Source organism: Gossypium arboreum, chromosome 10 (assembly GCF_025698485.1).
Source record: "Gossypium arboreum isolate Shixiya-1 chromosome 10, ASM2569848v2, whole genome shotgun sequence".
Classification (NCBI taxonomy): domain Eukaryota; kingdom Viridiplantae; phylum Streptophyta; class Magnoliopsida; order Malvales; family Malvaceae; genus Gossypium; species Gossypium arboreum.
In genome coordinates, this window is record NC_069079.1 from 50,531,609 (window position 1) to 50,558,906 (window position 27,298).

The 27,298-nt window shown below is 37.2% G+C and overlaps 1 non-coding gene across 1 annotated transcript; it reads left to right on the forward strand.

The window, feature by feature from the left end:
* The first annotated feature begins 12,142 nt into the window (after positions 1-12,142).
* LOC128282681 (small nucleolar RNA R71) lies at positions 12,143-12,248 on the forward strand. Its single transcript, XR_008273035.1, has one exon. It is a non-coding gene; the product is annotated as a small nucleolar RNA R71 (small nucleolar RNA).
* The last annotated feature ends 15,050 nt before the right edge of the window (positions 12,249-27,298 follow it).

Sequence of the window (27,298 nt, forward strand, 5' to 3'; positions counted from 1 at the left end):
AAAGATATACAGAATCCTACCTCCATTCTCTACACACTAACTCCGACCATCCCTACACACTATATAGTGTCATTATAACACATAATAGATAATATGCAGTGAAGCTGCCAGAATATAGGCGAAGGTCGCCATACAGATCATTTCCTCCATATATACAATTCCAGATCATTTCCTCCATATATACAATTCCCACCCCAAACATATATACAGAATACAAAAAAATCATGCTTAACAAGTTCAAATATAGATAACATATATATTTAATAGAATAGTAAGACATGCATAACAGTGTCCTACTCAGAGCAAGCCATTACAATATCATATCACAGAGTTTAGGGTTTGGTTAGCCCTTACCGACCTTATGTTAGGCCCACAGTTGATCGGATCGACCCGTGCGACCTTAGGGAAAATTTCAAAATTATGGGCCCACATGTCCATGTGGACCCACACGCCCATGTAGCCCATACACCATACTTGGCCTAGCCCAGGCGGCCCACACTGCCACACCCACAACTCCATACAACCGTTTCTTATGCACGGCCAAGCCTTTTTCAAACACACGGTCGTGTCTCGCACATGGCCAACCACACAGCCAGGCACACACCTATGTGGCGTCGACAAAAAGCTTTTTTGGCTTTCGCCGAAGCTCGATTTCTGCATTTTGGGAACACTCCTAGTTCATTTTTGCTGCGAAACAATCCTGAGACTCCTGAAACCTAAGAACAACACCAAACACTCGATCAATTCAAATTATAGAAGCACCAAACTATCCAAAACCCTAAACGACATAATTGAAAAACTACCCCAAATGAAGGTTCGATCACTTACAAAAACAAATACGATAGTCCAAACACACTATACATTGAAAGACAAGTCTTGATCCCCTTGAACAACACCTACACAAGAAATCACCACATTACCATTCCTGAAAATGATTCTCAATAACCCAAAACTTCAAGGATATTTACCTACCATAGACCGAGCAGAGATTACAAAACCCAAAACACAGGGATTGAACAACCGAACAGCGAACAGAAATCAAAGAAAATAGAAATCAAAAAGAAAACCTTTGGAAAACAAGAATTGGAGACGAAAACATCAAAAGCTTAGAGAGAGAAAAATAACAAAATAAAATAAAATAAAAAGATTTAATTTGGCATTATCCCACTACATCCACTGACCACCCAACCAACTCAGAATTTCAAGACCACCTTGTAACAGCCCAATTTAGGGCCTACTCAGAATAGTAGTCTCAGGACCATAAATCCAGAGTTGAATAAATTATTTTATTATTATTTTGAAGTTATTGCATATTTATATTAGTGTATGAAAATTTTTGTGAGTTAATTTTAACGTTTGTGAGCCCAATTGCTAAAAATGACTAAATCGCATAAAGTGCAAAAGTCCTGAATTGATAGCTAGAAGTGTCAAATAGCTAGAGAATATAATTTGGGGGGCTTTTAAAGGGAAATTAGACCCTTTTAAAAGAGCTTTTTCGGCCATGAGACAAAGAATAGTGAATGGTCAAAATATTAGGTAAGTGATGTCATATTATGTGGTAAATAATACCCTAAGTGCCTAGCCTTCATCTTTTTCACCTATTCTTTCTTCTCAACTAAAAATATCAGCAAAGAGAGGAGTTTGGAAGCTTGAAACTTTTAGCAATTTATCATCTCTAGAAGTAAGTGATTTCCATACCCTTTGTTGATGATTTTTGCATTTTTGAGACCCTTGAAGCATGAGCTTTCAAATAAGAGTACTATTTTACAAAATGATTAAAAGTTTAGGGTTTTGCCATGAAAGGATTTGTGATGTTTATTGAGTTTTTCTTGAAGAAAATAAGTCTTGGGTGTGTTATGAAGAACTTTTGTGAAAAGTATTAGCATTAAAACACCTAAAAGGACTATATTACATGAGTTGTAAAATAGGTGTTAAGTATGTGAAATAGTGGGAATTTGGAGTTGCCATAAGAGTAAAAAAGGGTTCACCTAGGCTTAAGATATGAATAAATTCGATAAAAATCAATTTTCGGGCCTAGGGGTAAAATGGTCATTATGTCAAAATCTAGTGGCAAAATGGTCATTTTACATACTTATTAAATTAATCAATCTCTTGAACATTTTTCAATGTCAATCCAAGTGGGTAATTAATCCTCACAAGCATATAAAAGATTAAGTGAGGTAACAGGGTATTTCTACCTTGAAACAGTTTAATCACAAAAATCTTGCAAGTTATGCAAGGCATATATATCGCCAAATACAATGCTAATTTAAACTTCAACTACCTTAAAAGAATAAATATGCACTGATTAAGCATTGTGTCTATTAATTATAATTTCAATACGATTTAATAATTAATTCATTAGTTATTTAACAATTATATTGCAAAAATAACTTAGGCATGATTTTACTTAACCAAGCAATTTACCGAGGTTATAACAGCATAAACATCATTTTAACAATTCAAGCAGGCAGAATATAATCAACCCAACACAAACTTAATTTAAGCTAAATTGATTAAAATAACCATTTCAATAGAATAAATATTCATAAACATGTTCGTCAAAACAACAACAAAAATTAAAGAGATAGGGAATAAGAAGCAAATCCGGTGTTTCTCCGTGGCATGACTAGTTCCTCCGTTCTTCGTTCTTCATTGCCCTCAGCTATCAAGGTAGCTTATGAACACCTAATTGCTGCTCCAAAATGGCTGATGAGAGCCTCTTTCCCAAGAGAAGAAATCGACACTTGAACAAAAAGGGAAATGGGATGAAAAAAAATGGAGAGAAAAGTGAGAGAGAATGAGAGAATGTTGTGGGATTGAGGGATTGAGGGATGGTTTGAATGATCCGCAAAGGGTGGATTTTATAGCTGATTGTGGCTGCTATAGGTATCAAATTTCAGCATCCAAAGATCCCCCCTATGGCCGGCCATCTACTTGGCAAAGTTTGAGACTTTCAACTTTGCTAAAAATAGCCTAGGGCAAATCTACAAAGTCACAATTAAAGGTGGGGTTTGAATGCAATTTGGAAGTCTTTCAAGGGCCTTTTTGCAAGAATATTTAATCAGATAAAATGCTGATTTGGGTCAGCATATGTACGGTTCTGGGCTGCCCAATTAGTGGTTGGTTCGGTTCACTCAATTTGGTTCGACCAGTGCAGTTCAACTAGACCCTTTCTTCATAATTAATTAAAAATAATTTATTTAACCTAAATTAAATGGGGAATAAATTAAAATTAATTAAATTATGAATTAATACAAATTTTTGGACCATCTTAGGCTGGAAATTAATGTGCCTCGGTACTTCAAATTGCTTCTCGATTTTGTGCTTTCAGCAGTGTTAGCCGAGCCAATTTTCGCCCTTTGCGCGAATCAGTCGAAAATAGTCAAAATTAATCAAAATTAAGTATAAAATTAACTAAAATTCACCATGTTCATATTTTTAACATAATTTAATTATTTTATAGTATTTAATTATTTTTTGACAAGAATTTAACCGGATTTGCACGAATTTAAGTAAAAATGGGTATCAAAAAGCATATAAATTTTTGTGTTTCCACACCCCCCACTTAATTCATTGCTCATCGCGAGTAATGCACAAATTTTGAAAAGAAATCATTGGAAACACTTTTGAAAAACTCCTTCAGAACAACATTCTCCCTAAAATTATGAATTTGATATACTCATGCTCAAAAACAAGAAATATGATAGTTATGCTACTTAAGTATAACGTTCAGGTTAGATTCAACAACTTATTATTATAGCAAATTTTAGACTAAATGCTTTTGTAACAAAGACATGTTAACCCTTACCAATTTGATTTTTATTCCTTTATTCAAGACTAAGCTGCAATCATTAAGCTTATCTTATGTCTTCATATGTTGATCATAGCAATTTCTCTCTACTAATGTAGGTAGCATTAGGACTTTAAATCAATAGGTCTTTATCAAGGTTGTAACATGGCTAGGCTAGGGGTAGGTGAAAGATGGATAAATTTTGGCTTAAAACCCTAGACTCAGCTTCAATCGAACCTTCGAAATTTTTACCTTCAATACACCAACTTGACTTTCATATGCTCTTTTGTACATCTCTTTCAAACACATGTGCTCTCTTTTTTTTTAAATAACACGAGCACTTACTTTCTGTACTACAATTCTCGAGCATTTGATACTTCTTTTCAACTCCCCCAAACTTATTTTTTGAAGAACATTTTGAATAGTCTAGTGTTTGGGACAATTTTAAGATCATTAAGCGAAAAGTAATGGCTAAATATTGCAAGGGTCGAAATAAAATTAGGCCATATAGTCTCAAAGTTGGGTTTCAAAGTATAAAATTTACCATGGTGGGCTAGAAAGGCTCAAACAGTGCAAACAATAGTTTCCTAAATCATTTCCAACGTTCCATGCTCCCTATGATTTCGCCTCAAGAAACTACTAAATCAATTCTAAAGACTTGAACTTTCATGCATACCTAACTTTCCTAAAGAACTAAAAATTTTATGGTACGAATTGGCATGCTTCATTAAAAATACATTCATGTCATTATTAAGCTAACATAATAATTTATTGAAATAATAGAACTTTATTCATACTCAAGTTTTGCATACTTAACAAAATTCAAATTTTTGAACAAAATATATCCTAATCAATCTGACTACTTAAGTACCAAGCTCTTTCTGAATCCAATCCTAGACATGTATATATCTATTGCCACACTTTATATTTTGTGACTTGTTCATATTTACTCATAATTTCCATCTCTTGTTTTATTGTGCAAAAATAAAAATTCCTAATCAAACTTAATCCTAGAAATAATCTACGAACAAAAATAAAGTAAAGTCAAGATCCTTCCCTTTTATTTATTTGCAGATCCTTCCAAAGTGGACTCATCTTTTGCTCCATCATTATTGCCTTTACGTGAATCGCTTCGCTGCTTCTTTGATAATGGACTCGATGGTTCAAATATGAAATCTGGGAACTCAGGCACAAAAATAAATGGGCCATTGTATATTTTCTTAAAAGCACTTATCATCGAGTCATCCCTAATTTTTAAGTATCTCTAGTGGGTTGTTGCTGTCATTGCATATGTTGCATTAAGTCCATCAATTTTGATAGCTCATCTTGAAGGTCCGGGCTAGGCGGTTGAGCTCTAAACATTGAAGTTTCAGCATTAGGTTTAGCTTCTATCTCCACTAATTCTACCTTATCAGGGACTTCAAATGATTACATTGTGGGGTCTTCTTCTTCATCAGGGTCCTCGGGTTCCTCACTTCCTTCAACTTGTTGTTGTATAACTGAGTCTCTAGTTACTCAGTAGAGGTCCCAATCTGTGATTGTGCCTTGGTTATACCCTGTCTTCCTTACATTTGTAAGAATTTTAGCTTTCAAGCATAGAATTGTTATTGTAAACGGGAAGTGAGCAGGGCCATAGCGTTTAACAGTACAATTTCGTATTTCCCTCAAGATGATATTTCCCATGGTCTTACCAGTTAGGATTGAGTACAATAAGACCGTTCGCTTTAACGAGATTGTAGTCCCATGTGAGCTAGGCATAAGGCTAAATCGGATGAAGTAAAACCATACCTTCGCGAGTGGCATCAAATATTCTCTTTGACAAGTGTGGATTCCTTGTTTTGACACAGTCCACGTAGAACCCTGAACTGTCAGTTCCTCGAGAATTTCTTGAAATTCTCAAGCTTGATATTGCTCATTAATATGAAATATTCATCATTTTCAAAATCAGGTAATTCAAAGAACTCATTAATAGCATTTGAATTTATTGGTACCTTGATTCCATGAACTGGAACTTCTGTCATCTAGCTTGAAGAAAAATCCTCATAGAACTCACGAACTAGCTCCTCATCCACACTAGGTCTCTTTTCACAAAATAGTTCCCAATTGAGGGTTTCAGTAACTTGATAAATACGTGCCATAAAGTCTCTGTAGTTGCTTTCCTTTAATGTAAAGCCTTTCTCTAGATGCATCTGTTGATTTTTGAAGATACTTTCATATCTAACTTTGGCTTCTTCATAGTGGAACTTGTTTTGTGTTTCATCAAATTGAGCAAAAGCACAAGTTCTCTTGCGAGGCATGTTTAACCTAATCATAAATGGAAAAGTTATTTTCTCAAAATTTAATAAAAATTATTAATAATTCAATTAATTGAAAAATTAACTAATTGAAAAAATTAAAATTAAGAGAAAATTAGGTCTTACCACCTTTTTTTTTGTAAAAATATAAGAACTCTTAAAAGTAATAATAATAATAATAATGAAGAAAATGATGGCAATTTAAAAGAAGGGTTGGAAGGCTTGGCTAAAGGGCTTGGTGTGCAAGGTGGCTAGGTGCTTGGACGGATTGTGCGTGTGGGAGTAGCAATGTAGCAAGGAGCCTTCGGCAGCAGGCCTGGCGTGGGCATTAAAGCGCTGGGCATTCGTGCGTTGTGGCTTGGAGCAATAGGTGTGCATGGATGGAAGCCTGGTGCAGAACTCGGCTGGACGACTCTTGGGCGGGAGCAAAGACGACGCGGATGGCGCTTAAGCATGGTGAGGCTGGACCAATAGGCACGCAATGAAGCTAAACGTGCGGCGGTCTGCTGGGCATGTGCTGGTCAGTTAGCTAGGCTAGGCTTACGGCACTTAGGGGTTTGGTGTTTTGGGGTTTTGAAGATGAATGAATGGAGGGAGAAAGGTTGATGGTATTTATAGATGGAAAAATAAGATTTGTAGTAGATTTCTTAGAAAATTTTAATGAAAAAAAAAATCCTAAGTTCTAATTCTACTCAAAGTTTAACAACAATTAATAATTAAATATATGTATATGAAATTATCAATTGCCATTAATTTATTAAGGTAACCATAAAATATAATAAAAATATAATTAATCCTAATTTTAAGATAAGTTGATAAAATTAATATATAAATTATAATAAAAATAATTATATATTAAGGTTTATCAAATTAATAAATAATATTAAAATACTTATTCTAGATGCTTTTGAAAATATTTATAAGAAGAAGCACCTAGTTTTTATTATTTACAAAAGAGCAATCAAATTTTACAAAAATTCAATTAAGTCCCTGACTTAATGAAAATTTAAAGTTGAGTTGCAAATTAAAACGTGGATTAAAATTAACCCTTTTATTTGAAAAACTAAAAATTTATTTTTCCATTTAGGGAATAATTTCTTAGGAAATTATGTCAAAATAAATTCCCAAGAAAGATTGGAGGGGTCGCAAGCGGTCCTGCTTAAGTTCCAACCTCCTAGACAGAATTTATTTAAACATACTATACCCGAAAATATACCCTAAATCATTTATTCAAAAATAAAGATGAGAAATTAAGTATCTGATAAAATGAACGAGATTTTATCCTATTCAATTTTATCTCCCTAATAATGTTTCAGGCTTTGAGCATTAACTCGGAAATTACCTCCCTTACCTTGGAGTTCAACAACTCCATATGGATAGACTTGATGAATCGTAAATGGATCGGACCAATGTGATTTTAACTTACCTGGAAAGAACCTTAATCTAGAATTGAACAACAAGACTTGCTGACCTGCTTCAAATTCTCGAACTCGAATGTGTTTGTCATGCTATTTCTTGAGTCTTTCTTTAAGTAATTTGGCATTTTCATATGAGAACATTCGAAACTCTTCTAACTCATTAAGTTGGAAAATCCATTTCTCTTTTGCGAGCTTAGGATCCAAATTAAGCTGTTGAAGAGCCTAGTAAGTTTTGTGCTCTAACTCCAAGGGTAGATGATATGCTTTCCCAAAGACCAACCTGTAAGGTGACATCCCTAAAGGTTTCTTGTATGCTGTTCTGTAAGCCTACAAAGCATCATCCAGCCTTTTGGACCAATTTCGTAGGTTCGGGCAAACTACCTTCTCAAGTATGCGTTTGATCTCCTTATTTGCCAGTTCAGCTTGCCCATTCGTCTGCAGATGGTAAGCTATTGCAACCTTGTGTTTCACTCCGTGCTTGTCTAATAACCATTTTAACCACTTGTTCACAAAATGGGACCCTTCATCACTAATGATAGCTCTTGGGGTTCCAAACCTTGTGAACACGTGTTTCTGCAAGAACTTCGTTACAACCTTCGCATCGTTTGTCGGATAAGCTTTAGCCTCGACCTACTTGGACACATAGTCTAATGCTACCAATATATACTTGTGACCAAAAGAAGGAGGGAAAGGACCAAGAAAGTCGATACCCCATACATCGAATAATTCTACCTCAATGATGTTTGTTTGAGGCATCTCATTTCTGTTGGTGACATTTTCGACCCTTTGACATCGGTCACAACTCTTTACATACGCATATGCATCCTTGAATAGTGTTGGCCAAAAGAATCCAGCTTGCAATACTTTGACCGCCATACGAGTACCGAAGTGTCCCCCACTCGAAGCTGAGTGACAATGGAATAAAATCTTTTGTACTTCATCTTCTTCCATGCATCTCCTATGTGCACTTTTTAAACAAATAAAGCTCTTCCCAGAAATAGTACTTCACATCGTGAATAAACTTTCTCCTTTGTTGATATGTCTTATCAATTGGCATCAAACCACAAGCTAAATAGTTAGCAATATCAGTAAGACAAGGGGTATTATGGACATGACTTACCTTCAGTATGTGTTCATCTAGAAACGTTTCCTGAATTGGTATAATAGGAGAATTCCCTTCTTGCGGCTCTAATCTGGACAAGTGATCTGCTACTTGGCTTTATACTCCCTTTCGATCTTGAATTTCAAGATTGAACTCTTGAAGTAGAAGCACCCACCAGATTAGTCTCGGCTTAGCATCTTTCTTAGCAAGTAAGTACTTAATTGCTGAGTGGTTTATATAGACAGTCACTTTAGTACCTACAAGATAAGATCAAAACTTGTCAAAAGCAAATACAGTAGCAAGTAACTCTTTTTCTGTTGCTGTATAGTTCAGTTGAGCTCTTGTAAAAGTCTGACTTGCATAGTAGATGGGATGAAAAACTTTGTTCCTTCGCTGGCCTATGACAGCTTCTATCACGAAATCGCTTGCGTAACACATCAATTTAAATGAAAAATCCCAGTCTGGTGTGATGATTATGGGTGTCGTAACTAATCGAATCTTCAAATCCTTGAAAGCTCTTAAGCATTCATCATCGAACTTAAACGTCTTATCCTTCTCCAATAATTTGAATAAGGGTTTAGCAATTTTGGAGAAGTCCTTAACAAATCTTCGATAGAAATCGGCGTGGCCCAAAAAGCTCCTAACACCCTTTACAGATACTGGTGGTGGAAGCTTTTCAATAACGTCTGCCTTTGCTTTATCTACCTCGATCCCATTTCTCATTATTTGATGCCTAGAACAATTCCTTCTCGTACTATGAAATGGCACTTCTACCAGTTAAGAACGAGGTTCCTTTCTTCTCATCGCCTTAGTACCTTAGCTAGATTGGCTAAGCAATCATCGTAAGTATCTCTGAATGCTGAAAAGTCCTCCATAAAAACTTCCAATTACTTCTCAACAATGTCAGTAAAAATAGACATCATACATCTTTGAAATGTAGTAGGTGCATTACATAAACCAAATGGCATGCGTCTAAATGCAAATAGACCGTACGGGCAGGTGAACGTCGTCTTCTTTTGATCTTCTAGTGCTACTGTAATCTAATTATACCCTGAGTATCCATCAAGAAAATAGTAATAGTGTTGCCCCATAGTCTATCCAGCATCTGGTCCAAGAACAGCAAAGGAAAGTGATCTTTCCTAGTCGTCTTGTTCAGCTTTCGGTAATCGATGCAAATCTTTCATCTCGTAACTGTTCTTGTTGGTCTCAACTCGTTATTCTCATTCTCTACAACCGTGATACCTCCCTTCTTTGGCACGCACTGGATCAAACTTACCCACGAACTGTCTAAGATAGGATGAATGATACCCGCATCCTACCACTTGATAATCTCCTTTTTCACCATATCCTTCATTATGGGGTTCAGTTTTTGTTGTCTATCAATCTTCCCATTTTCTCCATCTTTCAAGATAATCTTGTGCATGCATACAGATGGACTAATACTATGAATATCGGTTATGGTCCATCCGATAGCCTTCTTAAATTATTTCAAGACTAAGATAAGTTTCTCTTCTTGCTGAATAGTCAATTCTGCTGAAACAATTACAGGCAAAGTAAAAGCATTAACTAAATAAACGTATTTTAAATGTGAAGGTAATACATTGAGTTCTAATTTAGGTGGTTCCTTGATTAACGCTTTTGGTTGGGCATACTCCCTCTTCTCTAACTCTAAAGATTCAAAATGGGATTGCGAATTAAATCCCCTTTGATTAGCCTACAGCAAAGCTAGGTACTCATCCTCTTCTTATCATTTGGAGGGTCCGATGTCAAAATTCTTTCCAGTGGATCCTTAATAGAGTTGAGTTCCTTTTCCACTATTAAATCCTCTAAGTCAGATACTACAGAACAATTATCAACCGCGTCAGGAAATCGCATAGACTTAAAAACATTAAATGTTACCTAATCATCCTGAACACGCATCGTAAGCTCGCCCTTCTGCACATCAATAAGGGTCCTTCCGGTTGCTAAGAATGGTCTTCCTAGGATAATTGTTACTTCTTTGTTTGCTTCAAAATCTAGAATCACAAAGTTAACAGGAAAGATGAATTTATCTACACGTACCAATACATCCTCAATTTTTCTTTCTTGATGTGCTAAGTGTCAATCTGCTAGTTGAAGTGTAACCGTAGTAGGTCTAACTTCACCTATCCCCAACTTTCTAAATATTCACATAGGCATCAAGTTTATACTTGCACCTAAGTTACATAGTGCCTTACCACAATATGTTGCTTAAATGTTGCAAGGTATGGTAAAACATCCAGGACCCTTTAGCTTTTGGGGTAGTTTGTCTTGAAGATATGCGCTGCATTCCTTTGTCAGAGCTACTGTCTCAAATTCTCTAAGCCTTCGCTTCTTGGACAGGACATCTTTCATAAAATTAATGTAGTTCAGCATTGGTTCAAGTGCTTCTACCAACAGGATGTTGATATGAAGTTACTTGAGTACATCAAGGAACTTCTTGAATTGAATTTCCTCTTTCTGCTTCTGAAGTCTTTGAGGGTAGGGTGGTAAAGGTTTCATTACTAGAACTAGTACTGGTTGATTTGTCTTTGGTGGCAATTCTGCATCTAACACAATTATTAGTTGATCAGAATTAGGTGGTTCTGAGTTTACCTTATCAGATTTTGCAGGTTCTGATTCTGGTGAAACTGGAATTTCAGCACTCGATTGAACTTCCTCTGAGCCTTGAGTGTCAGCTGGCTCCTTTTCAGCTTCAATGGTGTTGGGCTCTACTATCTTTTCGCTCCTCAATGTTAATGATTTGCAATGTTCTTTCCCCGGGTTTCTTGGATTCTTCGTATCACTAGGTAAAGCAACTTGTGGTTGGTTTCTGACTTTGGTTGCAAGCTAGCCTATCTGGTTCTCCAAGTTCTTCAATGTAGCTACTTGGCTTTGAATTAAGGCATCATTCTTCGCCATGTAAGCCTTCAGTGGATTCTCTAAGCTATTGGATGACTTAGCTTGAACTAGTTTCTGAACTTGTTAGGGAAAACTAGATGGCTGGGTCAGTCTAGGTTGTGCGTAGTTGTTATTGGTTCCAGCCCCTTGGTTACTCTAGGAAAAATTCGAGTGGTTTCGCCACAATGGGTTATAGAAGTTGGATTGCATTCCTTGCCCTCCTCGATTTTGGTTCTGGTTACCCATATAATATACGGATTCGGGGTTCGATGGACATTCTTCGAACAAATGTCCTTCCCTACAATAAACACAGGCTATACTCTCAAATTGGTGAGGTGGTTGGGCTGTAAAACTGTTAGACCCATTAGTGGTAAGATTCTTAAGCACTGAGGATATTAAAGATACCTGAGATGCGAGTGAAGTAAGAGCGTCCACTTCATGTATTCCAGCGACTCGTCTTCCTGACACGGCTTGATTGGTTGGCCATTGATACTTGTTACTGGTGATTCTCTCGATGATTTCGTAAGCCTCATTGTAAGACTTAGAAAGAAGAGCACCATTAGCGGAGGCATCCACTACCATCCTCGTGTGAGCATTGAAACCATTATGAAATGTCTCAAGTTGGATGCAATGTAGGATTCCGTGATTAGGGCATTTCCTTAATAATTTTTTGTATCGTTCCCATGCCTCATGCAAGGACTCATCATCCATTTATTGGAAGGCAGTGATCTTGTTCCTCAACTAAGTTTTCTTGCTTGGCGGGAAATACTTCATGAGGAATCTTTCGGCTAACTCTTGCCAATGGGAAATTAAGTTTGGTGGCAATGAGTTCAACCAGGCTCGAGCTCTATCCCTTAGTAAGTACGGGAACAGCTTCAATCGTAATGCATCTTCGGATACTCTGGCTAATTTTAAAGAGTTACTCACCTCCATAAATAGTCTTAAATGAAGATGAGTATCTTCGACAGGCATTCCACTGAATTGGCCCAATGTCTGAAGCATCTGGAACATGACTGGCTTCAGCTCGAATTGTTTCGGGTCTCCTAATACCCGGATTAAGATCATTAAACACTGGCACAGCATATTGTCTTAAGGCTTTATCCCTATCATCAGCAATAAGGATAGGATTTTGAGCAAGGTTTGCTCCATTTCCTTGATTCATATTCTCGAAATTCATTCCTTCAGTCCTTCTCTGGTTCGCTTGTCTTCTTCGCTGTCGAAAGGTTTGTTCTATCTCAGGGTCTACAGGGAGTAAGTCAATAATCTGGTCAATATTCATAAATAGTTGTAATAATCACAAAAAAATTAAGTAAGTAAAAATTTAAATAGGAAAATAAACCAAAATGTAAAACTAACAAATTCACAAATAATGGCTTTTTTAAAATAGTTCCCGGAACGGTGCCAAAAACTTGGAACAACGGAAAATGTGCAGGTGTACACAATCGCAACAAGTAATAAAGTGACAAGTAAATGTCGAGTTATCGTACCCACATGGACTGTAAAAAGAATTATTTATGAAATTAATTATAAAACACTTTGGCAAGGTAAAAATAATTTGGTTTTAAAAGATGGTCAAAAACTATTTGAAAACTAAGTAAATAATTAAAATAAAATAAAGGAGTTCTAATGCACAATTTCAAATAAGATTTAGTCAAGATAACATACTTGTGTTGGATTAATTACATTTCTTTAACTTAGAATTATTAAACTTATGTTTATATTGCTACAAATAAATTCACTGCAACTCGGTAATTTGCTAACTACTACTCATACATACTTATTAAATTAATCAATCTCTTGAACATTTTTCAATGTCAATCCAAGTGGTTAATTAATCCTCACAAGCATATAAAAGATTAAGTGAGGTAACAGGGTATTTCTACCTTGAAACAGTTTAATCACAAAAATCTTGCAAGTTATGCAAGGCATATATATCGCCAAATACAATGCTAATTTAAACTTCAACTACCTTAAAAGAATAAATATGCACTGATTAAGCATTGTGTCTATTAATTATAATTTCAATACGATTTAATAATTAATTCATTAGTTATTTAACAATTATATTGCAAAAATAACTTAGGCATGATTTTACTTAACCAAGCAATTTACCGAGGTTATAACAGCATAAACATCATTTTAACAATTCAAGCAGGCAGAATATAATCAACCCAACAAAAACTTAATTTAAGCTAAATTGATTAAAATAACCATTTCAATAGCATAAATATTCATAAAAATGTTCGTCAAAACAACAACAAAAATTAAAGAGATAGGGAATAAGAAACAAATCTGGTGTTTCTCCGTGGCTTGACTAGTTCCTCCGTTCTTCGTTCTTCGTTGCCCTCGGCTATCAAGGTAGCTTATAAACACCTAATTGCTGCTCCAAAATGGCTGATAAGAGCCTCTTTCTCAAGTGAAGAAATCGGCACTTAAACAAAAAGGGAAATGGGATGAAAAAAATGGAGAGAAAAGTGAGATAGAATGAGATAATGTTGTGGGATTGAGGGATGGTTTGAATGATAAGCAAGGGGTGGATTTTATAGCTGATTTTGGCTGTTAAAAATAGAAAATTTCAGCATCCAAAGAGCCCCCCTATGGCCGGCCATCTACTTGGAAAAAGTTGAGACTTTCTACTTTGCTAAAAATAGCCTAGGGTAAATCTACAAAGTCACAATTAAAGGTAAGGTTTGAATGAAATTTGGAAGTCTTTCAAGGGCCTTTTTGCAAGCATATTTAATCAGCTAAAATGCTGATTTGGGTCAGCATATGGACGGTTCTGGGCTGCCCAATTAGTGGCTGATTTGGTTCACTCAATTTGGTTCGACCAATGCAGTTCAAAGTGATCTAAATCATTTGAAAACCAATTATTTTTGAAACACAGTTTTGAAGCCCAAAATTTTACCGAAAGCGTCATTTAATTAATTCATTTATCAAAACATAATTTACAGTGGAAGTCATAGAAATTGTTATATTTGAAAATTCAGTTTGTATTTTCGAAAAACCTTAATTTTAGTAAAGACCATGTTTTTAGCTAATCATCTCAAATAAAGTGTTAAATCGAATACCCAAATCCAAAATAAAACTAGATAGTCCAGAGAGTTTATTAATTACAAAACTCCCAGAAATAGTCCTTAATTAAATAAAAACCTTTATTTAAAAACAGTTCATAGTCTAGTGGTCACCATGAGACTCCACTGCACCGATCCACCTAAGTCTGTGGATTACCTGTACAGAACAAACAAGCAAATGTGAGTTTTCATAAACTCAATGTGTAACCTAACAAAAATAGACATAACATACATACAAAAATCGCATATACAGCCAAATTTAGATTTGGACTTAGGTCCTTTACAGATATAGATAATAGAATCAGATATGCAGAACAGATATACAGAATCCTACCCTCATCCTCTACACATCAACTCTGACCATCTCATCACACCACGTAGTGTTAAAAACACCCATCCATCCCTACACACCATATAGTGCCATTACAACACATAACAGATAATGTGTAGTTAAGCTACTAGAATATAGGCGAAGGTCGCCATACAGATCACTTCCTCCATCTATACAATTCCCACCCTAAACATATAAACAGAATACAGAAAAATCATGCTTAACATGTTTAAATATAGATAACTTATATATTTAACAGAATAGTCAAACATGTGTAACAATGTCCTACTCAAAGTAGACCATCAGAGTTTAAGGTTTGGTTAGCCCTTATCGACCCTACGGTAGGCCCATAGCCGATCGGAGCGACCCGTGAGACCCTAGGGAAAATTTTAGAATTATGGGTCCACACGTCCGTATGGGCTCACATGCCCATGTGGCCCACACGCTCGAATTCGCCTTTCGCGTGTGGTCTACATGGCCTAGCCCAGAACCCAAACACCCGTGTGGCACACTCATGTGGCCCACACACCCTACTTGGCCTACCCCGTATGGCCCATACAGCCACACCCACACCTCCACACAGTCGTGTCTTGCTCACAGCCAAGCCTTCGTCAAACACATGACTGTGTCTCGCACACGGCAAGGTACACGTCTGTGTGGCATCGACAGAAAGCTTTTTCAACTTTCATCGAAGTTTGATTTTCTACATTTTGGGAACATACCTGGTTCGTTTTTGCTGTAAAACAATCTCAAGACTTTTGAAACCTAAGAACAACACCAAAAAATCAATCAATTCAAAATATCAAAGAACCAAACTATTCAAAATCCTAAATGACATACTTGAGAAACTACCCCAAACGAATGGTCTATCACTTACCAAAACAAATACGATAGCCCAAACACACTACACGCTAGAAGACAAGTTTTGATCTCCTTGAACAACTCCTACACAAGAAATCACCACATTACCATCCCGAAAACGATTCTCAATAACCCAAAATGATTCACACCATATTGGAACATTATAAATCTTTATTTCGACATTGTCCCATGCACGACATTCAACCAAAAACACATATTGAGATTTTTTATAATAGACTGAATTCACATACAAGGAATCTTGTCAACACATCAGCAAATGGACCTCTATTGGATTGTACTTATAATGATGCTGTGAGAATTCTTAAGAGAATTGCTCAAAATGATTATCAATACCCGATCTCTAGAGCTGCACAAGCAAAAACTACTCCAAGAGTTATTGAATTGGATGCAATAACTGTACTAAGTGCTCAAGTTTCTTCTCTCACAAACATGATTAAAAATATGCAATGGACTAGTGGCGTTGCACCTATACAATTCGTTTAGCAAGTTGATGTTCCTACTTTTTGTTGTGAGATTTGTAGTGACAACCATAGCTATGAAAATTGTCCGCAACATGTAGAGAATGCCTGTTAAATTAGTAATATCTGTAACAATTCTTATGGTAACTCTTACAACAGCTCTGCACACAATCAACAGTTTTGGAGAACTCAGAATACTAGACAAAATGTTGCAACATTCAGATATGAGAATACATCTACTCAGTGTAATTATAATCCAAGATAAGGAAATTGCAATCAACAACAGCAAGACTACAATCAGCAAACTCAAATGCATCCACAATAAGCCAGACACGTCCACACTAAAACTTGATGCAGTCAAAGTACTCTTCAATATCGAATCAGCATGTTCAAGGACATCGACAGAAATCGTACACTCAAGCTTCTACTTTTGACCCGTTAACAACTATTGAGGCGTTAAAGCGGGAACATATTACTCGCACGGAAGCTATCGTACAAAGGAATTCATCTTCTATTCGAGCATTAGAAGCACAATTAAGACAACTCGCTTCAAATCTGAATACTCGACCACCAGGCTTATTACCTAGTGACACAGAAAATCGCAGTCTGAGGGGAAAGAACATTGTAAGGCTATCACTCTTAGGGGTGGTAAATAAACTGGTGAACCATTTATAGACTCTATTGTAGCACCTCAAGATATGGATGGAGTGATCACTGGTGAAAAGGTTGAATCTGAGGAGTTTGTCGATGCATTAGACAAAGAAGTTCCACAAATTGTCACTGCCTAATGTTCGACCTTCAAAACTGTCAACGCAATCAAAGATGTCAGTGTAAGTAGATGTATCTCTACATTTACCTTTCTCACAAAGATTCAAGAAGAATAAGTATGACAAGCAACATCAGCAGTTCCTGGACACTTAAAAGCAACTGTAGATCAACATTCCTTTAGTAGACGCTCTGGTACAAATTTTGGTTTATGGGAAATTTATGAAAGACCTCTTGTCCAAGAAGAAGAAGCTCACTGATTTTGAAACTATTGCACTATTAAAATGCTGTAGTGTTGTTTTGACAAACAAGTTGCCCCTAAATTGAAAGATCCTTGAAGTTTTACCATCCCATGTTCAATTGGCAAACATTATTTGGGCAAGGCTTTTTGCAACTTGAGAGCTTGCATTAACCTAATGCCACTATCTGTTTTCAGAAAGTTGGGAATTGGTCACATGAAATCTACTACAGTGATATTACAACTAGCCGTTCGATCATTGGTTCAACCTAAAGGGCAAATCAAATATGCCTTAGTTCATGTGAATAAATACATTTTTCCAGTTAATTTTATCATACTTGACTGCGAAGCAAACAAGAAGGTTCCTATAATCTTGGGACAACCATTTTTAGCAACGAGCCGAACTATTATTGATGTTTACAGAGGTGAACTAACTATGCGACATAATGATGAGCAAGTTACCTTCAGTGTTTTTGAATCTATTCAATGCAAGGACAAAGAAAAATGCCATAATATCGATGTGTTAGATGATCTCATTCAGGAAGAATTCAATGACCAAAGCACAGTACTTTCCGAAGAGTTTGTAGTGACATCTAATGCCGGATCCTTAGACGATTGTGACAGCATGGTTGAAGCTAATAATCTTGATCTCAAGCATGGATGACAGATTGAATCCTTAGACCTAGCCAATAGAAATTCAAACCATTTATTAAATAAGCTCTTACTCTGGAATTGAAACTACTACCTCGTCATCTTAAATATGTCTTTTTGGGTGATCACAATACTCTCCCAGTTATTGTCTCTACAATAATTAATGTAACTCAAGAAGACAAATTGGTCCATATTCTCAAGCAACATAAACGAGCTATTGCTTGGAGTATTGTTGATATTCAAGGTATTAGCCCTTCTTTTTGCATGCACAAGATCAAGTTGGAATATAAAGACAAGTAATCAATTGAGCATCAAAGAAGATTAAATGAGAAGATGAAGGAAGTTTTCATGATGTAAAATGGCTTGATGTTGGAATTATTTAACCGATTTCTAATAACAATTGGGTAAGTTCAGTGTAATGCGTACCTAAAAAAAGTGGCATCACTGTGGTTCGCAACGATAAGAATTAATTCCTACACACATTCCCACAGGATGGTGAATTTGTACGGATTATCACAAATTGAATGCGACCACAAAAAAGGATCACTTCTGTGACAGCCCTAAAGTGACCCTAGTCAGAAAGCGGTTTCGGGACCGCTAAACCGAGTCACCAAATTATTTAAATATGATAATTATTGTCTAAAATATGTGAATATGAATGTGTGAAAGTTTTAAGCTTCGATTTAGTTAATTGCATGTGAATTTAGTTAATAGGACTTATGTGTGACACTTTTGAAATGTGATAGGTTAATCTGTAAGGATCTATTAGTGCATGTAATAAAAGGGTGGACTTGCATGTCAATTTCCCACTTAATTGGTAGTGGCCGGCCATGACAATGAGGGTGGACAAATGTGATGGGTAAAACATGTCATAAACATGTTATGTTAGTGTTTTATGGGAGGAATGATAAAATAAGGAGCATGGGTAATAAAATAATAGTGGTTAGTAGGAGGAGAAAGAGAAAAGAAAAAAAATGAGCTAGGCTACTCCTCCATTGCTGTGACTTGAGGAAGGAAGAAGAAGAGGATTTTCTTGCTTCATGTTCGGTTGGTTGGTGTTTAGGAGGAGGTATGTTTGATGTTGTTCCATGAGATTCATGCATATTTTTAGTTGTTAGCTTGAGTTCTACCTAGCCCATGGTTTAAATCTTTGCTATGTGATGGAGATGATATTCGGCCATGGGTGTTATCTTCTTGGTTGGTGTTTGATGTTGTGGTGATGAGGCATGAATATGAGTTAAGTTTCGGCTAAGGTGGATTTGTATTGATGTCATTTGCATGCTAAATGTGAAGCTTTGTAATGATACATGTGATGGTGGATTGATGACTCTTGGATTTTCTTTTTAGCATTTTTGAGTTAGACATTAAGTTCTTTGTTCAACCCATGACCAAAATTGAAATGGTATGGTGTCTTGATGCATTCGGCCATGGTAGGAAGTAGAAGAGAAATATGGTTGTTGTTCATGTTATTTGGATGAAAAATGGTAGTAAGGTGAAGTGCAAATGTTAGTATTTGATTACTAGTGTATATATGTGTATTAGCCGAGTTTTGAACTTGAAACAAAATGGTATGTAGTCAATACAAGTAACCATATTTGTAGGAAGTATTAAGCATATAATTGGCCTCAACATAGACATGCATATTCGCCACATGAGATAGATTGGTGTTGCATGTATTCGGTTATAAGCGAGCATAATGATGAATCTATCTTGACTTAGATAATCGGCTCAAGGAGAATTTGTTAAAGTGCTTAGTTAATTGATATTAGGTTAATGATGTGTGTATTCGGTCATAAAGGTGCACATGAGGAAATGTTAGATTAATTGTATTAAATTGCTCAATGTGATTAAAAATGCGTATGACCATTTTGTATTTGAGCTAAAGGTGGCCATATGACCTATCAAACTCCTTGTCATATTCGGCCATAAGCTAGCATAATGAGACTTTAATAAGTTAAATTTGTTTGAATTAGCTCAAGAGCTTAGAGGACCAAAGTTGGATAAGGGAAAGGAAAAAGTGATCGAATAGCCGCCGAAATCATTCGACAACATCCGAGGTAAGTTTTTGAGTAATGGATCTTATATTATGATTCGATTAGATCATGTTTTAAGTAAATCAAAATCATGCTCTTTGTATATAACTATTGAGCCGAAAATGATAATGCTTGATACGTGACTTGTGTTTGAATTCTAGTTATGAAAATGAAATATAGATGTGCCATGATTTATTGATATGTGCATGGATATTCGGATGATAACCGGGCTAAGTCCCGAAGGCATTTGTGCTAGTGACTAATTCCGGGCTAAGCCTGAAGGCATTTGTGCGAGCTACTTGTGACAGCCTTAAAACGACCCTAGTCGGAATGTGGTTTCGGGACCACAAAACCGAGGCATAAAAATAATTTAATATTTATTTTATTGCCTATAATATGTGTTAACTCATGTGTGACATGTTTGATGTTTTGATTTAGAGTTATAAATGTGAATTTCACTAGAAAGGACCTAGTAGAAAACTTTGGAAGTATGATGGGGGAATATGTAATGACTAATTAAAGCATGCATGCAAAACAATGGCCTTGCATGTCAAATATCCCTCTTTTTATAAGAGGTGGCCGGCCATGACAATGAGGGATGGGCAAAACATGTCATAGACATGTTTTGTTGGTGCATTAGGGAGAAAAGAAATAAACAAATAAGCATGGGTAATAAAGAATGAAAAAAAATGTGTGTGAGTGAACCCCCCTATTGCTGTGTATTGAAGAAAATAAAAGAAAAAAAAATTTATCATCCTTCCATTCTCTCTTGACCGAAAATCCTAAGGAAGAAGAGGGAATTTTTGCTTCATGTTTGGTTTGGAAGAGGATTAGGAAGGGGTTTGGCTATACTTGCATCAAGATTAAGGTATGTTTGAGGTTGTGCCATGAGATTCATGCATGTTTTTAGTTACTAGCTTGATGTTCTTATTAGCCCATGGTTCAAATCTTTGTTATATCATGGGGATGGTATTTGGCCAAGGTGGATTTTGTGTTAATGCCATTGCATGTTAAATATGAAGCTTGTTAATGGTATATGTGATGGGGGATTGATGGCTCTTGGACTTTCTTTTTAGTATTTTTGAGTAAGACATTAAGTTCTTTGCTTAATCATGACCAAAATTATGGTGTTGTGATGTATTCGGTCATGGTATATCCATAAGTATGATTCATGTATGTTGCATGGTAGGTAAGATTTGAGCTTTGGATGTGTTTATATTTGGATATAAACAACTTGAGATTCGGCCCTTGCACCTACATGAATATGTGTTTGCACATGATGAATTGGTATGACATATATACTATTTCAAGGTGTATATTTGCTTGTGATGATGTTTGGTTATGTAGTAAATGAGAGATGTGTATTGAGCTACAATATGTAATGCGTTAGTTAGTAAAATGTATGCTGTTTTTTTCGTGGTATTAAGTGTAAAATTGGCCTCAACATAGACATGCATATTCGCCAAATGAAGTAGATTGGTGTGCATGTATTCGGTTAGAGGCAACCGTATTGAAGCCTTATCTTGGCTTAGATAATTGACTAAATGGGTAATAAGTGAGGATGGTTGCGAATATACAAACATACATATGCATGTGTAATTGAATTATGAATGTTTAGCAAGATGGTTAAACTAGTTGATTTATTGATTAAGCTCAAGGAGTTAAAGAATGAGAATCAAGCAAGGGAAAGACGAAGGTCATCGAGTAGCCGACTTGGACTGTTTTACCCAACACAAGGTAGGTCACTAAGCATATATTTTGTATTGATTTAAATAGACATAATGTCTATGTAATTATGCCGAAAGGAATGATAAATTTATATACATGTGTGTATGTGGTGATGAAAGTATTGAATGAAAAGAAAAGAGGTGAGAAGTATTGAGTTGTTGATTTGGCACTAAGTGTGCGGGTATAAACATTTGTGATCATGAGAATGGCACTAAGTGTGCGGGTTTAAAATTTGTACAGCACTAAGTGTGCGAGTTTGATCATATAGCACTAAGTGTGCGAGTTGATTATATAGCACCGATCGCGGACTCACTATATGCTTTTGAATCACTATTGACACCGAGTGTGCGACATTATTGAGTTGACCACGGACAGCGGATCGGGTAAGTACCTTGAGTTCATGGCTAATAGGCGCTATGTTTATATTTGGGGTCGAGCTTGGTAAGTTTGAACCTATGTGACAATGTAAATTGAAGTCACGTACATAAGAATTATCGCGGAATGAGTGAAAGGTCATGTAGATGTATGATTGAATCGAAAGGTCTAAGGAACTATGGTATAGTTCGGTTTGAATGGAGTAATTAGCCTCGTTCCATTTTGTTTCCTCTTGCGATAATGTTATTAATGGTTGTTAGTGCATTGCTTATGACTTCTCGAGTTATATACTCATTCGGTGTTTGCTTGTCACCTATTTTAGGTTTCTTGGACTCGACTTTTTGCGTATTCGGGACCGTCATCGAAGTCATCACACCGGCTAACAACTTTTGGTATTTTCTTTGTAGTTGGTCTTGGAGTACATTTCGGCATGTATAGGCTATTATGTTTTGTTGAACTTGGTATGTAAAATTTTGAATAGCCATGCGAAAATGGCTTATAAATGTTTTGAGCATAATGTTATAATCATTTGGTATGTATATGCTCATTAAGAAGCACGGAAATGTTTGGCAATGACCAGCCATTAGAATGGGTCATCATGATTATATTTTGGACTATATATGTAAAAGGGGTGGTTGAATCATAGAAACTATGTGTTAGAGAAAGTCTACCCTAGAAATAGATGCTGGCAGCAACAATGACGTGGATGTGAAAAATCACTAAAAATAGTAGGAATGGAATTAAATAATGAATAAATTATGTAAATGAACCTTGATGAATTCATTTTCATATGGAAGAAACGAAACGGTCATATGATTGTATGTTAAAAGATATTTGGGTTTTCGTGAAACAGGGCCAGAACAGTTTCTGGATTCCCTGTTCCGACTTTGAAAATTAATTATAAATTAACCAGAGATAATTAGGAGTCATACCATATATGTATAAATTCCTCTTTGAGTCTAGTTTCTATAGAAACAAACGGCATCAGTATTGAAGCCCTGCACAGGGAGTTATTCGAGTTGTAACGCACGAAGGTCAGTGTAGTCGACCTCTGTAACATGGGAGACTTTAACTAATAAACTGTACTAATTGGCTCGACCAAAAATTCTAGAAAAAAATATGTAGATGGATATATGAGTCTAGTTTCAGGGAAAAATTACGAAACTGATTTTCGAGTTGTAAAACTCAAGTTATGATTTTTGAAGCGACTAGTACACAGATTGGCAGCTTGTCCAGGAAATTCTCAATAAGTGGTTTGAAGTCATTAACACCTCGTGTTCGACTCGTGACGGTCTCGGGTTCGGGGTGTTACAATTTTATTGGTATCAGAGCTATGGTTTAGTCGGTTCTAGGACTACCATAGCACGTATGAGTCTAGCTATACATGCTTTAATGTTAATGTTTAAATGTGTGATGACTTCTGACGGTTAAAATTATTGTTTTGATTAGTAAATGGATCCCGGTGTAGAGAGAACCTTGGCGGATGACGTTGGAAGTGTAGCGGCTGCTCCTGCACAAGGGACGCCGCCTGTTGAACCTCAGTCATCTGCGAATAATCAGGGTGAGGGGGCTAGACAAGCCTTCTTTACCATGATGAATGAGTGGGTCGCGCAATATGCCCGAACCAATCCGGCTGTCCAACAATTCCCGAATTTGAATAATCCACCCCAAGAGCCCGTAATGCCATCGATTCATCGACCTGTGAGGCTGAGTAAGCCACCTGTAGACTTGATTAGGAAGCGCGGGGCTGAAGAGTTCAGGGCCCTAGTTACTGATGATGCCGAAAGGGCCGAGTTCTGGCTTGATAACACCATTCGGGTGTTTGATGAACTATCATGCACACCCAATGAATGTCTAAAGTGTGCTATATCCTTGTTGCGAGACTCAGCCTACTATTGGTGGAGGACCTTGATTTCCATAGTTCCAAACGAACGAGTTACTTGGGATTTCTTTCAAACGGAGTTTCGAAAGAAATATATTAGTCAACGGTTCATCGATCAAAAGCGTAAGGAATTCTTGGAACTCAAGCAAGGCCGTATGACAAGATGTCTGAATCTGAACATGAGTTCGTAAGACTCGATCGGTATGCTCGGAGTGTGTGGTGATGAGGTTGCTATGTGCAAGAGGTTTGAAGAAGGAGTGAATGAAGATCTAAAGCTACTAGTGGGTATTTTGGAGATAAAAGAATTCGTAACACTAGTTGAACGAGCACGCAAGGCGGAGGAACTTGGAAAGGAGAAGAAGAAGGCTGAATTTAAAGCTAGAGACTATCGCAAAAGATCGACGGGTAAAGCTCCGTTCTCGGCTGTAAAGAAGTTCGTGGAGGACACCAATAAATCGAGGACGATCAGGGAATTTCCATTAGAGCACGACCATTGACGGACTCCGAGCTACTTGGTAGCTAGTGTGGGCAATAACCGTCAAGAGAAACTGAATGCCCCCAATGTGGGAGAAGACACATAGGTGAATGTTGGGGTAAGTCTACCAATAGGGCTTGTTACGGATGCGGTTCAAGGACCACTTCATTAGAGATTGCACGAGCTTGATGAGAAGAATAGGATGCAAGGTGCAAGACCTAGTGGAATGACAACTAGAGGTAGACCACCAAGAATTTCGGGAGGTAGGGGTGGTAGTCGAGAGGGCCACCGATCTGGTGTTCGATCCGAGACCGTACTCTGCTAGGGCATATGCCATCCGTGCACGAGAGGAAGCATCCTCCCCGATGTTGTCACCGGTACTTTCACTCTCTTTGATACTAATGTGATTGCTTTGATTGACCTGGTTCTACTCATTCTTATATATCGAAACCTTAGCATCCAAAGAAGACTTTACCTATTGAGTCTCTCGAGTTCGTAATTCGGTGTCAAATCCCTTGGGTCGTTACGTGCTTGTCGACAAAGTGTGCAAGAAATGTCCCTAGTAATCCGAGGGTCCCGCTTTCCGGTGGACCCGATGCTTTTGCCGCTTGATGAATTTGATGTTATTCTTGGTTTGGATTGGTTGACCGTGCATGATGCCGCTGTGAATTGCAAAAGCAAGACTATTGATTTGAGGTGCTTGAATAACGAGATAATCCGAGTTGAGTCTACGGACTTAAAGGGCTGCCACCGTAATATCAACAATGTTGGCCCGAAACATGTAAGAAAGGGTGCGAAGCATACCTTGCGTATGTACTTGATGATAAGGAATTGGAAAAAAAACCCGAATCGGTGCCTGTGGTTTGTGAATACCCGGATGTTTTTCCTGAAGAATTACTGGGTTTACCACCTGTTCGGGAAGTAGAGTTTGGTATTGAGCTTGTACCTGGGACTACGCCAATTTCGATAGCTCCGTATCGTATGGCACCAACCGAGTTGAAGGAGTTGAAAGCTCAGTTGCAAGAGTTGACGGATAGAGGTTTCGCTCGACCAAGTTTTTCACCTTGGGGTGCACCAGTGTTGTTTGGGAAAAAGAAGGACGGAACCATGAGGTTGTGCATCGATTATCGTCGACTTAATAAAGTGACAATAAAGAACAAATATCCGTTACACAGTATCGATGATTTGTTCGATCAACTGAAGGAGCCTCGGTGTTCTCAAAAATAGATTTGAGATCGGGCTATTATCGATTCTGAATTCGGATTCGGACATACCCAAACCGCCTTGAGCGAGATATGGTCACTCTGAGTTCTTAGTGATGCCGTTTGGGCTCACTAATGCCCTATGCGGTATTTATGGATTTGATGAATCGGATCTTGAATCGTATTTGGATCGGTTCGTAGTTGTGTTCATTGACGACATCTTGGTCTATTCAAGAGATGAGACCGAACATGTGGAGCACCGAGATTAGTGTTGCAAATTTTACGGGTAAGCGGTTATATGCTAAGTTCAAGAAGTGTGAGTTACGGTTAAGAGAGGTTAGCTTCTTGGGTCATGTGGTATCTGCATCGGGTATTCGAGTCGACCGAGCAAAATTTTAGCCATACTTAACTGGAAGCCTCCAAGAAATATTATTGAGGTTCGGAGCTTTTTGGGACTTGCTTACTACCGACGGTTTGTAAAAGGATTCTCGATGATAGCCACACCCATGACTTAAACCGCTTGAGAAAGATGTCAAGTTTGAATGGACGGAAAAGTGTCGAAAAAGTTTCGACCAATTGAAAACTCATTTGACGGAAGCTCCAAGATACTAGTACAACCGAATCTGTAAAGAGTTTGTCATCTATAGTGATGCCTCCCTACTTGGGTTAGGTTGCGTATTGATGCAAGAAGGTCGAGTTGTGGCCTATGCGTCGAGACAATTAAAGCCACATGAGAAAAATTATCCGACCCATGATCTCGAATTAGCTGCCATCGTATTCGCCTTGAAAATATGGCGACATTACTTATTTGGTGAGAAGTGCCATGTATTTTCAGATCACAAAAGTCTCAAATATTTGATGACTCAAAGAGACTTAAATCTGAGACAAAGACGTTGGCTTGAGTTGTTGAAAGATTATGAGCTGGTCATTGATTATCACCCGGGAAAGGCTAATGTGGTTGCGGATGCCTTAAGCCGGAAATCACTGTTTGCTTTACGAGCAATGAATGTACACTTGTCTATCCTACCCGACAATGTGTTAATAGCCGAATTAAAGGCCAAACCATTATTGACTCATCAAATTTGCGAAGCTCGAAAGTTGACGATGAGTTGGTTGCAAAACGGGTGAGTGTGTTCGAACAAGGAATCGGAGTTTCAAATTGATGATGACGATTGTTTGAGGTTCGTAAATCGTTTGTGTGTTCCAAGAAATTCGAACTCATTTCGATGATTACGAGCGAAGCTCATTGTAGCCGAATGTCAATTCACCCGGGAGTACGAAGATGTACAACGATTTGAAATGTCGGTTTGGTGGCATGGTATGAAACGAGACATCTCCGACTTTGTTTGAGATGTTTAATATGTCAACAAGTGAAAACGGAACATCAAGTGCCTTGAGGTTACTTCAACCGATCATGATACCCGAGTGGAAATGGGATCGAGTCACAATGGACTTTGTGTCCGGCCGCCATTGTCGACTAGTAAGAAGGTTGCGATTTGGGTTGTTGTTGATAGACCGACTAAGTCGGCTCACTTTATCCTGTATGTCGGATTTTTCATTGGATAAACTAGCTGAATTGTACGTTTCTCGGTTGTGAGATTACACGGGTACCGATTTCTATTGTGTCGGATAGAGATCCGAGGTTCATCTCGCGATTTTGGAAGAAATTGCAAGAAGCTTTGGGTACCAAGTTGCATTTCAA